Source organism: Dendrobates tinctorius, unplaced genomic scaffold, assembly GCF_039654945.1.
Source record: "Dendrobates tinctorius isolate UK_male_01 unplaced genomic scaffold, ASM3965494v1 ptg000174l, whole genome shotgun sequence".
Lineage (NCBI taxonomy): Eukaryota > Metazoa > Chordata > Amphibia > Anura > Dendrobatidae > Dendrobates > Dendrobates tinctorius.
This window is the reverse complement of record NW_027361841.1, coordinates 1,730,040-1,744,293: the sequence shown is the minus strand read 5'-3', so window position 1 is coordinate 1,744,293 and position 14,254 is coordinate 1,730,040. Positions and strand designations below refer to the sequence as shown.

General features: G+C 46.5%; 1 protein-coding gene across 3 annotated transcripts in view; it reads left to right on the top strand.

The window, feature by feature from the left end:
* Positions 1 to 261: 261 nt before the first annotated feature.
* SEPHS1 (selenophosphate synthetase 1) overlaps positions 262 to 14,254 on the top strand; it is a 132,385-nt gene continuing 118,392 nt past the window's right edge. The window contains exon 1 of one of the 3 annotated variants that reach the window (XM_073551270.1): positions 262 to 385. The gene's annotated coding sequence lies outside the window, so the exon portion shown is untranslated. Of the gene's footprint in view, positions 484 to 880; positions 1,021 to 14,254 lie in introns of those variants that run through there. The other 2 variants (XM_073551269.1, XM_073551271.1) reach the window with 2 other exon arrangements.

The window sequence follows — 14,254 nt, the reverse complement described above, 5'->3', positions numbered from 1 at the left end:
GTAAGTTCATGTGGCTTTTAGCCATCTGCATCCTCACCAGAACAGACAATAGGAGCATCTCAGCAACCAATCAGTTTACTCCTTCCATTTATTAACTTGTACTGTAAACTTGAAAGCAGTGATCTTATTGGCTGTCACTTTCCTTCACAATAGCAGGAGCGTATAAAGCTCTGTCATGTAGAGAATAGTTGTATATTGCATTATTACTGGCCATATGTAAGGGCAGAGCCGTGTGCCGCCCAGTGCACCATGGCACAGACACAGGCTGGGCAGCAGAGCCGTGCACCGCAGCATTCTAATAACGTATAAGAGTGCATGTGTGCAGGCGGCGCGGTGCATTGTGGGTGTGTGCGGGAGCCTGCGGAGGGAGGCGGATGGAGAACCGGTAAGTGAGAGGGAGGGAGGAGGAGCGGAGGAATCACAGGGGAGGGCACCCACCACCGCCGCTTAAAGGGGAACCGTTAAGTAAAGAATCTAGATCTGGTGAGTAGGGTCGTCTCACCCCCCACACGTGATGCGCGTGTCCGGCCGGTGGGCTGTGGAGGGTGGGGAGCAGGCCGTGCCTCCTTAAGGGACAGGAGGACTGGCAGCGGCGGGGTTAATGCTCGCCAAGTGGCGACATCTTCACTCCTAGCAGCCTGCACCGTAGGCCTGGCAGACGGGACGAGGCGGTCCGGACTGCTGGTGGCTCCCTGCGCCTTTAAGGCGGGTGGGGAGGAGGGAGCAGCCCGGGGCCTGGGGCCCAGAGCCACCACAGAGGAGGCTGCATGTATATGGGCAGCAGTGGCCTGCACCAGGAGCCCGTGTGTGCAGTGCCGGCCTCACATTGTGTCTGTGGCCCCTGACTGACACTGGTCACCCCGTTACCTGCAGAGAGCAGCACCTGGCCCCTGAATGCTGCCTGAGGGGACGCCAGCCCGGCCACGGTACATGCAGCCCATGTTCTGCCTGGAGCCCTGCACACATGTAGTGCTGAGCTGTCATGTCACTTAGTGGCAGGCGTCTGTCTTGTGACCTCGGGTAACCTTACTGTTGGGGTTAACATAAGGTCAGGAGGAAATGAGCCCGCTCCAACAATCACTTCGTGCTGGTGCAAAATTCTGTATCATAACAGTGACGTGTTCTGTCTGTGCAGCGATTGACGGTTGGCCATGGTCGGAGGTGAAAGCTGATGGTGGTAGCTGAAGGCACACTGCAGTCTATTGTAGCTCAGACTAGTCAGAGGCCCACCTTAAGCCCCCCCCCATACCTGTCAGCTGATCAGCAGCTATCTTAGCCAACTCTCCCATAGGCAGGCGCACTCCTGTACTGTCTATGAGAAAGCCGCTGCCAGACGTGCCTAGTAGGAGCACAAAAGGATGGGAAGTCCGAAATGGGACATGCTGGATCTCTGTCTACCCAATGTCATCTGTTGGGGACCGCCATGCACTTTAGGGAGCAGCCAGTCATCCTTGCAAATCAGTCTGAGGTTGAACAGTCTGGCCGTGGGTCTCCCACCCAAGTGTGATGGCTTCGTATATTTCTATGAAGCTGTCATGCTTGGGACAGGAAACCTGTGGCCCTATTGGTCCTATCCACTGTTATCAGCAGGTTCAGCCTATGTTGCCTTAATGTGTATTGGGGCTTATAACATTTTTAATAATAGGAAGGGAAGTTGCTGATAAAAGTAACAATCACAGGGCAGGCATATTCTCCAAGTCTGATAACCTGAAAGCTTTAGGTGACATACACACATCTGTCAGTACTTACATCTGTGAGAAACATACCATTAACTCTTGTCATCCGCGTTGACTCCATGTTGCACCTGTTGCGTTTTTTTGTTTTCCTCATCCCTTAATAAAAACTGGACTGTCTGAATGTTTATGTAGCTATTGATTCTTAACAGTGGACCAGTGAACAATAAACATGGATGAAACCCTGAAGTACAAAGTATGACTTCCGTGTGTCATCCGTTTTATACAGATCTCCATAGGCTTTAATGGCCAAGTCTAAATCACAAGCTGGATGACAATGGGACCTGCTCAGAGTCTGATGGACCAGAGACCTTGTTTAAAAACAGATGTATGTATAGATCCATGACTCTCTATGGGTTCGATCCAAGAAAAAAATGGGCACCATACAGACGTCACATAGATATGTGAATATAAACTAACTCGGGTCTACTTTTATACATGTGTTTTGTTAGTTTTTGTATGAGGCTTGTGTTGCATTGCGTTGCCTAGTTTATTTTTATACCATTTTTTTCCAGCTTTTCATTTGTAACGCTAGAGTCCGACTCATACAGTGCTTTCAGCTGAGCATTGTGTTGGGGTTTGGGTGGAAATCCGCAAAACAAACAGGATTCTGATGGACCCATTCACTACTGTGAGGCAGATGGTCTCTGTCTTGCCTCTGTCCTGGCAGTAATCATCTTTTGTTGTGATGAGCGAACATCTCAATACCAGTGCTTTCTGGCTGATGTTTTGATCACTTTTGAATGTTGGTTGTGCTTTCACACTCGTGGTAACATGAGACGGACTCTACAACCCACACAAGTGGCTCAGATAGTGCAGCTCATCCAGGATAGCACATCAATGCGAGCTGTGGCAAGAAGGTTTGCTGTGTCTGTCAGCGTAGTGTCCAGAGGCTGGAGGCGCAACCAGGAGACAGGCCAGTACACCAGGGGATGTGGAGGGGGCTGTAGGAGGGCAACAACCCAGCAGCAGGACCGCTACCTCAGCCTTTGTGCTAGGAGGAGCACTGCCAGAGGCCTGCAAAATGACCTCCAGCAGGCCACAAGTGTGCATGTGTCTACACAAATGGTTAGAAACCGACTCCATGAGGATGGTCTGAGTGGCCGATGTCCACAAATGGGGATTGTGCTCACAGCCCAATACCGTGCGGCCCTCCAAAGAAATGCCACCCCACGCCATTACTGACACACTGCCATACTGGTCATGCTGAAGGATGTTGCAGGCAGCAGACGCTCTCCATGGCGTCTCCAGACTGTGCTCAGTGTGAACTTTAATCTGTAAAGAGCACAGGGCGCCAGTGGCAAATTTGCCAATCTTGGTGTTCTGTGGCAAATGCCAAGCGTCCTACATGGTGTTGAGCTGTGATGAGCTGCACTACCTGAGCCACTTGTGTGGGTTGTAGAGTCCGTCTCATGCTACCACGAGTGTGAAAGCACAACCAATGTTCAAAAGTGACCAAAACATCAGCCAGAAAGCATTGGTACTGAGAATGTGGTCTGTGGTCCCCACCTGCAGAACCGCTCCTTTATTGAGGGTGTCTTGATAATTGCCAATAATTTCCATCTTTTGTCTATTCCATTTGCATAACAGCATGTGAAATTGATTGTCAATCAGTGTTGCTTCCTAAGTGGACAGTTTGATTTTGCAGAAGTTTGATTTACTTGGAGTTATATTCTGTTGTTTAAGTGTTCCCTTTATTTTTTGAGCAGTGTACAGTACAGGCTTCACTAAATGTGGGGGGGAAATTCCTCTTCCTCTGAAACTTTGGGTCACAGAAGTAAGTAGTTAAGGGCCGGTCATAGGTAAATGCCACCTTATCTGAGGCTGACGTGACTGCCTCTTTCACACTTCAGTTTTTTGCATCAGTTATAATCCGCCAAAAAGGTGGACAAGCGGATCCGTTGTCAAATGTGAACGGATGGCACAGGATCCGTTTTGAGACGGATCCTGAAAATGACGAAATTTAAAGGAATCGCTGGCTAGGAAGGAGAGAGAGAATGTTTTTTTTTTTTTGGTCCGGCACCCAGAAAGAATTTCGGGTTAAATCAGTGTCTGGAGGATCCGCCACAGAAAAAAACGTTACAAGCTCCGTTTTGAAATCTTTGAGGATGGTGACGGACAGCAACTTTTGGCGGATCCTCAAAAAAAACGGATGCAACGGACAGCAATCCGCCATTAATGCAAGTCAATGGGGAAAAAAACGGATCCTCAAAAAAAAATTGAGGATCCGTTTTTTTTCAAAACCTGGCGGATTGTGACTGATTGTAAAAAACGGAAGTGTGAAAGAGGCCTAAGGAGTTGCTGAGAAGATTGCTAATGATTGTGAAGCGCTGATCACTAGTGGAAGCGGGCAGTATGTGCAGTTTGACAGGTCATCTGTAAAGTTGCTTCACGGTTTAGATGAAAGTGTTCTACAATGTTGACTCTTGAAACCCATGTAAATGTGTGCTGGCTTCTATTGTGACGTGGTCATTAATAACCCGGCTGTGTAATAAATGTGATTTGCCATTGTTAGTGCCATGGGGCATGAGCTTGGTTACTGAAGAGTTCTTTTCTTTCTGCAGACCTGGCAGTGTGCAGATGCAGGTACCCGTGTGCTGTAGCTGGTGCACACAAAGCCTGGTGCTCCCACACAATCAAGGCCTCGCTTTGCTGCATTAAAGGCACGCTCTGAAATTTAAGGTGTTCCTGTTTGTCCACTTCTTTCCATTGCTGCTTAATAATTCATCTGAAATGTTTCCCCAAATCTGTTTCTAATTATAGGCAAGATAAGGATGGTCTGAGCTGGCTTGGTTATTTGGTCAGAATGTGTGTTTTCTCCTGTATGGATGGTTTATGTAAAGAAGACCTTCCTAGTGTACAAAGCTATACATTGTATTTTCCATGAAATACAGTGCCTGTTACTTTGAATAGTCTGTACATCATTCCTGATCCCATTTCTCACTTTTTGAGGATAATCAGGATTCAGGTATTGCAGGAAATGGAGATAATTCCATTCAAGCAAAGCATTGAGGGTCCTGTCTCAATAATTTTTGGGTCACTTTATAGATTTCTTGCAACCTATTAGCAGTGGGTTGGTAAAATCCTTCAAAGCAGTGTTGGCTGAGAACAATAGAATAAACTCAAAGTGACTGAGAATTTTCTACATGCTTTCTGGCCTTAAAGGGGAAATCACATTTCCAAAACGTGTGCCATGTCTCCTGGGTTCTGGTTCCTGGTGTGAAAAATGTGCTGCTTCTTGCATCACTGTAAGGCCACGTTCACACATTCAGTATTTGGTCAGTATTTTACCTCAGTATTTGTAACCCAAAACCAGGAGTGGGACAATCAGAGGAAAAGTATAATAGAAACACGTCACCACTTCTGTATTTATCACCCACTCCTGGTTTTGGCTTACACATACTGAGGTAAAAAACTCGCCAAATACTGAATGTGTGCACATGGCCTAATAGAAACCCGTCACCACTTCTGTATTTATCACCCAGTCCTGGTTTTGGCTTACATATACTGAGGTAAAAAAGTCACCAAATACTGAATGTGTGCACATGGCCTAATAGAAACATGTCACCACTTCTGTATTTATCACCCACTCCTGGTTTTGGCTTACATATACTGAGGTAAAATACTGACCAAATACTGAATGTGTGCACATGGCCTAATAGAAACACGTCACCACTTCTGTATTTATCACCCACTCCTGGTTTTGGCTTACATATACTGAGTTAAAAAACTCACAAAATACTGAATGTGTGCACATGGCCTAATAGAAACATGTCACCACTTCTGTATTTATCACCCACTCCTGGTTTTGGCTTACATATACTGAGGTAAAATACTGACCAAATACTGAATGTGTGCACATGGCCTAATAGAAACACGTCACCACTTCTGTATTTATCACCCACTCCTGGTTTTGGCTTACACATACTGAGGTAAAAAACTCACCAAATACTGAATGTGTGCACATGGCCTAATAGAAACCTGTCACCACTTCTGTATTTATCACCCAGCCCTGGTTTTGGCTTGCATATACTGAGGTAAAAAACTCACCAAATACTGAATGTGTGCACATGGCCTAATAGAAACATGTCACCACTTCTGTATTTATCACCCACTCCTGGTTTTGGCTTACATATACTGAGGTAAAATACTGACCATATACTGAATGTGTGCACATGGCCTAATAGAAACACGTCACCACTTCTGTATTTATCACCCAGTCCTGGGTTTGGCTTTCAAATACTGATGTAAAAAAACTGATCAAATACTGAATGTGTGGACGTGGCCTTAAATGGAACCTGACAGGTGATACATGCTACCCAAACCATGAGCAGCAGCTATCAGTCACTGGCTGTAGTATCCCAGTCATGTACTGTATGTTTATCTCTGGAACAACACAGCATTTCAGAAACAAATGTACATGGCTGGGATATTACAGCAAGTGGCTGATACATGCTACCCAAACCATGAGCCGCAGTTATCATCTGTCTGGTTCCCTTTTAAAGAGGTGATGCATATGTACAGTAAATGAAGCTGCATCGGGCATACTTTTACCATGTTGATCTTTTAACTTCCAGAGGAATTGAGGAAACTAAGAACTTAGTATTTTTGGAGACATATTTTCAGTTCACTACATATGTAATTTGCAATTTCTTATGGTGTATTTTAAAGGGGTTGTGCAGTCTTAAGGACATTCACGTTGTCAAGTCATCTGTTTTAGCTGCCTCATGGCTTTCTAAGCCTGGAGTGGTTTAAGAAAGTTAAAAAATGTTGAACATGCACACAACAATGGCAAAATGACCTGCTGTGTAGGAGTTCATTATTTTTAATGTTGATTGAGTGCGTTTTCAGGCAGGTTCTAGGTGCAGTCAGCCTGAGAGATGCTGGTTGCACATAACACCCTAAGAAAAAAGTTGCAGTCACTGTTATTGCTACTGCCAAATCGTGACTGTCACGATCACCGCGCACTCGCTGCACATGTCTCGGATGTGACTGTAAAGAGGGGTCATCTCACCTTCACCTATTGCAATGGCCTGACGATGTGCTAATCACAGCCCACAGACAATTCACATATCAACACTACACGTCTTGCTGCTACCACCCAGCCCAAAAAGACGCTTGCCCTGTTAACACACTAGTACACACGCACACCCAGCTTTCCCAAGTACCAGACAGGTACACTTCTTACACTCTGACATACACAGGGAAATACAGCCAGGTTATATTCTCACTCTTCAAGGCTGTGGGTAAGTTTATAGCAGCAAGGAGCAAACATAAAATTTAAAGATTAGATCATGAACACAGTACAGTGTTTACAAAAATGGCTAAAAGTTGGAATAATATAAAAACATATGCACAAGGCAAAACATTATAAAGCAAATAAGGATTAAAAGGGTTCTCCACTACTAGGACAACCCCTTTTTAAACTAAATGTTCGGCCCCGATAAAATAATAAAGCCTATACTCCCCTCCCGTACTGGCTCCGTTCCCTCGCTGTCAGCACTCACGGTCCAAGGGCTGTAATGTGGTGTTGTGACACTTGACGCCCATTCAGTTCTGGCGTCACCGTCTCTGCCTTCGTATGAACTGAACATGAAGAGGAAATCCATGATCAGCTGCAGCCCGGATTTCCTCTACACAGTAGCGTAGCTACCAATGGGGCAGAGGGTGCAGTCGCCCCGGGCCCCTTGCTCTGAGAGGGCTCACCAAGAGCTACTGCCACTGGGATCACCACCTGAGTTGTAATCAGGGTTACTGGTTAGGGGCCCACTCACATTTTTCGCCCCCCTCTGAGCTGAACCCCTAGCTACGCCTCTGCCTCTACATGTTCAATTTGTCTGAAGGCAGAGACAGTAACATCAGTGCTGATCAGGCGCCGGGTTTCAGGTGTCACAACACCACTTTACAGCCCCGGGACTGCAAGTGCCAACACCACTGGAATTGCGTTGCCATTGTAGGGGAGTATATGCTTTATTATTTTATCGGGGCCGAACTTTTAGTTTAAGAAGGGGTTGTCTTAGTAGTGGACAACCCCTTTAATAAAGAAAGCTTTTACAGATTTATGTAGGGGAGCCATTCTTGGAAGCGCCATCTTGGAGGAGGAAATAATTCTTTTCTTCAGCAAGATTGTGCCTCCTGCACAATAACAGCTATCGGATCTCTATACACACCGATAGCTGCTACTGCGCAGGCGCCATTTCCATTTTCACTTTCTTTTTTTCCTCGCTCAATTAAATAAGCAAAAGGGATTAAGTGCACAGTAAACATGCGATTATGCTGCAGCGCAGGTGACACGGCTGGCACCTGCATGCAGAAGGTTTTTTTTTTTTTTTTTTCAATATGTGATGGTATTCATTATGCAAACTAGGGGAAAGTCAGTGATGGATCAGTGACCTGTCAGCAGGCTGCATTATGAATATATAATCAGAGCACCACATACCAACCCCGCTTTAGGACACGAGAATCTCATTAACTCAAGACTGAAAATAAAGATTAAAGCACAACCATAAGATGGATTTCATCAACCAAAGTATCATTTTAATTAATATAACAGCGCCGACCTGACACTGTGTAGGTTTCTGTGCAAAATCCTGCTGACAGGTTCCTGTAAACAGTATATAAATATATCAGGGTCTAGTGACCTCCCACCTGGTAATGCCCCAGCTTGCCGACTGCAGTAGGACCAGAGATACCAGTAAAAATATCTCAAACATGGGAACTATAGATTATATGAGGTAGCCTGTAGTTAATATTAGTAGTTGAAACCATAACCCTACTAAATCATAATCAGTGGCCAAGTGCATTATCCAAACATCATTCTACTCTATGGATTAAGATATCAAATAAATAAATCGGTGCAGTGAGTGGACATATATTTCATATACAAGTGCTTTTCACTAAATTAGAATATCGTCAAAAAGTTAATTTATTTCAGTTCTTCTATATAAAAAGTGAAACTCATATTTTATAGCGTCATTGCAAACATAGTGATCTGTTTCAAGTGTTTATTTCTGGTATTGTTGAAAACTATGGCTTACAGCCAATGAAAACCCAAGTCATTAAGTAAATTAGAATAATTAACAAAAAAACACCTGCAAAGGCTTCCTAAGCATTTAAAAAGGTCCCATAGTTTGTTTCAGTAGGGCTCCACAATCATGGGGGAAGACTGCTGACTTGACAGATGTCCAGAAGGCAGTCATTGACCCCCTCCACAAGGAGAGTAAGCCACAAAAGATCATTGCTAAAAAAAGCTGGCTGTTCAGAGTTCTGTATCCAAGTATATTAATGGATAGTTGAGTGGAAGGAAAAAGTGTGGTAGAAAAAGGTGCCCAAACAACCGGGATAACTGCAACCTTGAAAGGATTAAGAAAAGGCCATTAAAAATTATTGGGGAGATTCACAAGGAGTGGACTACTGCTGGAGTCATTGCTTCAACATCCAACACACACAGACATATCCATTACATGGGCTACAGTGTTGCATTCCTTGTGTCAAGTCACTTATTATTATTATTATTATTATTATTATTATTTTTTATTATTTATAATTATATCACCATTTATTCCACGGCGCTTTACATGTGAGGAGGGGTATACATAATACATACAAGTACAGTAATCTTAAACAATACAAGTCACGACTGGTACAGGATGAGAGAGGACCCTGCCCGCAAATAAGGCCAGAAGCGTCTTACCTGGGCCAAGGAGAAAAAGAACTGGACTGTTGTAACGAATGGAAGCGGAGGCAGAGATGGTGAAGTTCACATTCGTTTTTATTTTTTAAGTGGAACCTCGGGACCACGGTCCGGGGGGCTCCGAAGGGGGCGTGACTAGTGAGCCCCGGGTAGCCGTAGTAAAGCCCCAAGGGAGGGCCAGAATGGAATACCCGGAGGACACAGGTGCTACCTCCAGTTAGACCCCGAACACGTGGCAGCTGTCCCAGCGGGACCAAAAGGGATAACAACAGTTACAGCAGAGTCCGTAATGAGCTGGATCCTGGATAGGGTTAGTTGGTAAGGAGTCGGTTCCAGTGACCTTCACACAGTCCTTGGACTCGGATGGCTGTAGGCGGAACGGGATGGCTTAGGCCCAGATGGTTGCTGATATAACCAGGTAACACAGGATACTGATATGCTGTGGAAACAGAGAGCATTAGACAATGCACAGAGACTGCAGAAGCAGCACAGACTGGTTAGCATGTGAATCGGATGTAGCAATGATAGATACTCGTTGCTTCGGCACTCTCCCTATGGAGGAGAGGCCAGAAATAGCAGCCAGTGCGCTGCCATTGGTTGATTGCATTTTTTGAATAATGCAAGCGCAACTTTAAGAAGGCAAGAGAGCGGGCGGGTGTGCCCTAATAGTCTTTAGCTACAGATCTCCTCACAAGACGCCAGGAGGAGGAGGCAGGAGGGAGGATAGAACGCTGAGCAGCAGCATGAGAGGCTCGAGGTGAGTGCCCAGAACGGAGAGCAACGGCAGGCCTGGACGCGGGGCCAGGTGTAACTTCGGCAGACCTGGGTGCAGCGCCAGGATGGGGACCGGGTGTAACAACTGTTCTCTGTGGTCCAAGGTGTTGTTTTCAGATGAATGTAAATTTTGCATTTCATTTGGAAATCGGGGTCCCAGAGTCTGGAGGAAGAGTGGAGAGGCACACAATCCAAGCTGCTGGAGATCTAGTGTGAAGTCTCCACAGTCAGTGGTGGTTTGAGGAGCCATGTCATCTGCTGGTGTAGGTCCACTGTGTTTTATCAAGACAAAAGTCAGGGCAGTCGTCTACCAGGAGATTTTGGAGCACTTCATGCTTCCCTCTGCCGACAAGCTTTTAGGGGTTGGAAATTTCATTCTTCAGCAGGACTTGGCACCTGTCCTCATGGCTAAAAGTACCAATACATGGTTTAAAAACAGTATCACTGTGCTTGATTAGCCTAGCAAACTCGCCTGACCTTAACCCCATAGAGAATCTATGGGGTATTGTCAAGAGGAACATGAGACACACCAGACCCAATAATGCAGACAAGCTGAAGGCTGCTATCAAAGCAACCTGGGCTTCCATAACACCTCAGCAGTGCCACAGGCTGATCGCCTCGATGCCACACTGCATTGATGCACTAATTGAGGCAAAAGGAGCCCCGACCAAGTATTGAGTGCATTTTTTGAACATACATTTCAGTAGGCCAACATTTGGGATTTTAAAATAACTTTTCAAGCTGTTGTTATAAAGTATTCTAATTTACTGAGATAATGACTTTTGGGTTTTCATTGGCTGTAAGCAATAATCCTCAATATTAACAGAAATAAACACTTGAAATAGATCACTCTGTTTGTAATAACTATGTATACCGTATTTTCGGACTATAAGACACACCGGACCTTAAGACACACCCCAAATTTTTGGGTGGAAAATAGCAACAAAATTTTTTTTTATAAGATGGTGGTCCGTCTTATCATGCGAATTTAAGGTATCTTACCTGAGGGACGGCGGTGGTAGAGTGGGGTCACAGGAGGCATGGTCCCATCCTCAGGAAGCTGGTGGCGGTGGGTCGCCCGCCAGGGCCGTGGGGTACTCGGTACTGGGCCCGTGGAGTTCAATGGGAGTTGTCACAGCGGCAGTGACCCGGTCCGTGGCCCTGGGCGTCCATGTAAAAGGGGTAGAGTAATGGGGATAAAGTTATTGAGATGATTTGTGACGCCACCTGTGGTTTCTGGTCAGTTTGACCAGCACTGCAGGGTTGCTTCTCTGGGACAGATGGTGTGGTGCAGGAATAATGGTGTAGCCCTCCACAAGTAGGGCTGTAGTCCCAGGGCAGTGTAGATGGAGAGATAGTGAGGAGAGCGTGCTGTGTCCTCCAGGTCAGGGGCTCAGCCAACTTCCAGGCAAGATGAAGTACTCCGTTCCAACACTCCACCAACATATGCCTTTCCTGAACGTCTCCTTTCTTGCGCTTGTAATGAAGTACTTGTGGTTGTGTGTTAAACCCAAGTTCCTCCTTTAAGATGTTCCTTTGAACTCTACTTGTACGGCAGACAGCTGTAGCCTGCTTCGGGGACTCCTTGCTACCAAGTCCCGGCTCACTCACGTTGCTGTTGTGCCCCCAAGTCTTGTGTGGGAATAAAGTGGTGACAACTTCTATTCCTCTGGTGTCTGCTGCAGGACCATTAGTATCCATACAACCTCGGGGACCGGACCCCGGCCATGCGCTTAGAACTTGAGGAAGGGTTCCACTCCGACCCTAGTCCTTAGTTCTCTTCTCCTTACGTTCCGCACCAAGCTATCTTCCGTTTGGAGAATCCGGCTTTCTATATCTCTTTCCCGTGCCAGCAGCTCCAGGTCACAGGAGACTGCTGCAGCACCTCCTTCCATCCATCCCACTCAGGGGATCTTCTCTCACAGACTGACCTAGTCCTAATCATCTCCCGCTCTCTTGTGCAACAAAGCTCCACCCACCTCTCAGCACTCTTCATGTTCCAAGCAGGGAGCCACCAAAGGTGCTTTGCTACACTACTATGTTGTGTGGGATGCAGGTGTTGGAGTGTGGTCAGGTGTCTCCACCTTACCTTAATGGTGGGGTACCACACCTCAGGAGGAGGTGCAGTACCTCTGTGGCGACTGAACCCTCGGGGGCGCCACATACCCCCCCCCCGTTAAACACAGCACGTCCCCGGGCTGCAAGTGAAACAAAGATAAAACAAATAAGGAACATACAACATTTTTGAAATGCTTGATAAACAGTTCTTAAACTAAACTTCCCAATATGGGAGGCATTGACTCATGAACGTTGCAGAACGAGTTAACAGACTATCTATAACTTAACATATTACCTAACTTAAAGTGCTATTTAAAGTAATTAATGCTAATAAGTTTACTACCAGTTCAAGTATTACCATTTACATTTTTACATACAACTGTTTCTGCTAGACCCATAGGTGACAACCGCTGACTCCTGGTTTGTCACCGGATTCATACCTTTATTCAAAATTTTTATTCAGATCTTCACACATCTTTATTAAAACATTACTTATGAAACTAAACTCTGTAGAAAATATCCACTCCTTATCAGATACCTAAACATTGCTACCAGCTAAACTCTGTAGAAAATCTGTAGCTATGCTCTATTGCTATTAATATTTTTAAGGCACATTATACACATTAAGACAATAATTCTTGCACGTGCTTGGACACCGCTCCCAGCCGGGATTTCTTGCAGTGTCCTTGGGGTTGGAGTAGAACTCCAAGTCTGAGGTAGTTCTTATTGAAGAAGGTTTATGTAAAACCAAGAGAGGGCACCTTAAGAGGCACAACTATTTACAAGACAGTTTGTGATTCATTTCCAGTTCATGATCATGGCAGTTCTGTATAAAAAGAGGAAAAACTGATGCCAAAAACTAGGCAAAACTGGTAACATGATAAACAATGGGGCACAACGGTGCCAATACCCTCCTGGGTAACAATACAGTTATTTAGTTGTAGGCATGTTCTTTAGTGGTGGTCTCCTCCTGGGGTAGTGGAAGCAGATTTCTTTTGTTGCTTCCTAGGAAGACTGTCTGCTTTTCCACCTCCTGGTGGGTTAACAAATTGCTGGTATTCCTTCTCCCAAGGAGTTAGGTTAGTGGCTGCCTGTGCAGCTGGGGTGGCAGCTGGTGAAACTGCTGCATGTGGTACAGCGGGGGCTGCAACTTGTACCTGGGGGTGTTGTACCTCAGCTTCAGGTGCTATCTCTGCTGCCTTGGCTTTTGGTCGGACTGCTGGTGAAACTTTTACCTGTGGCCGCTTGTAGGGTGAAACGTGGGGATCATGAATCTCTGGAAGGGGGAACCCATGATGCATAGTAACACCCATCAACTGCTCAGACTCCTCTGCTGAGAGACCAGAAGATGTCGAATGGGACGCGCCTGCTCCAGCCTAGCTCTTTTTAGCAGAGCCTTCTTCCACTTCCCCATCGCAGTCAGCTTAGTGCCTTGGAATTGAGAACACAGCTCTTCCATTTGTCCCACGTGGACTCGTGGAGTACAGGCCTGTTGGTCGCAGTAAACGGAAACTCAGGGGGCAACCCGATTGCAGGGGCGGCGGTCATACATGGCGCCTCTTGGCGGTGTCGTCTTGGCTCCATTGCAGGTACTGGACGGCAGTTGGTGGCAGCAGTGGTCACTGGAGCTGCCTGGTCAGAGGCCGGAGACGGTGGTGGAGCAGATGGCGTCTCCGGGTCCGCAGGGGCCTCCAGCGGGACCTGCGCGGCCGCGCTAGGTTCAGGCAGGAGCACAGCTTCTTCCTCCTCAGCTCCCAGGCCCTCGGGTAACTCCTCCTGGCAGGCAGCACTCAGCGGCGGTTGCAGCGTGGAGGTGGTGACAGGCGCTGCTGATGGCATCGCAGCAGCCGCAGGTTCTGCAGGTGCTGCCTGAGGGAGAACCAGTGCAGCGGCGGTGGGTACCGATGGTGAAAGTACCGTTGGTGTAGGCCCCTCCTAGGCGCGCTGCAAATTCAGAGTCCACAAAGCCTCCTGCTTCAGACGCAGACGGTGGGTC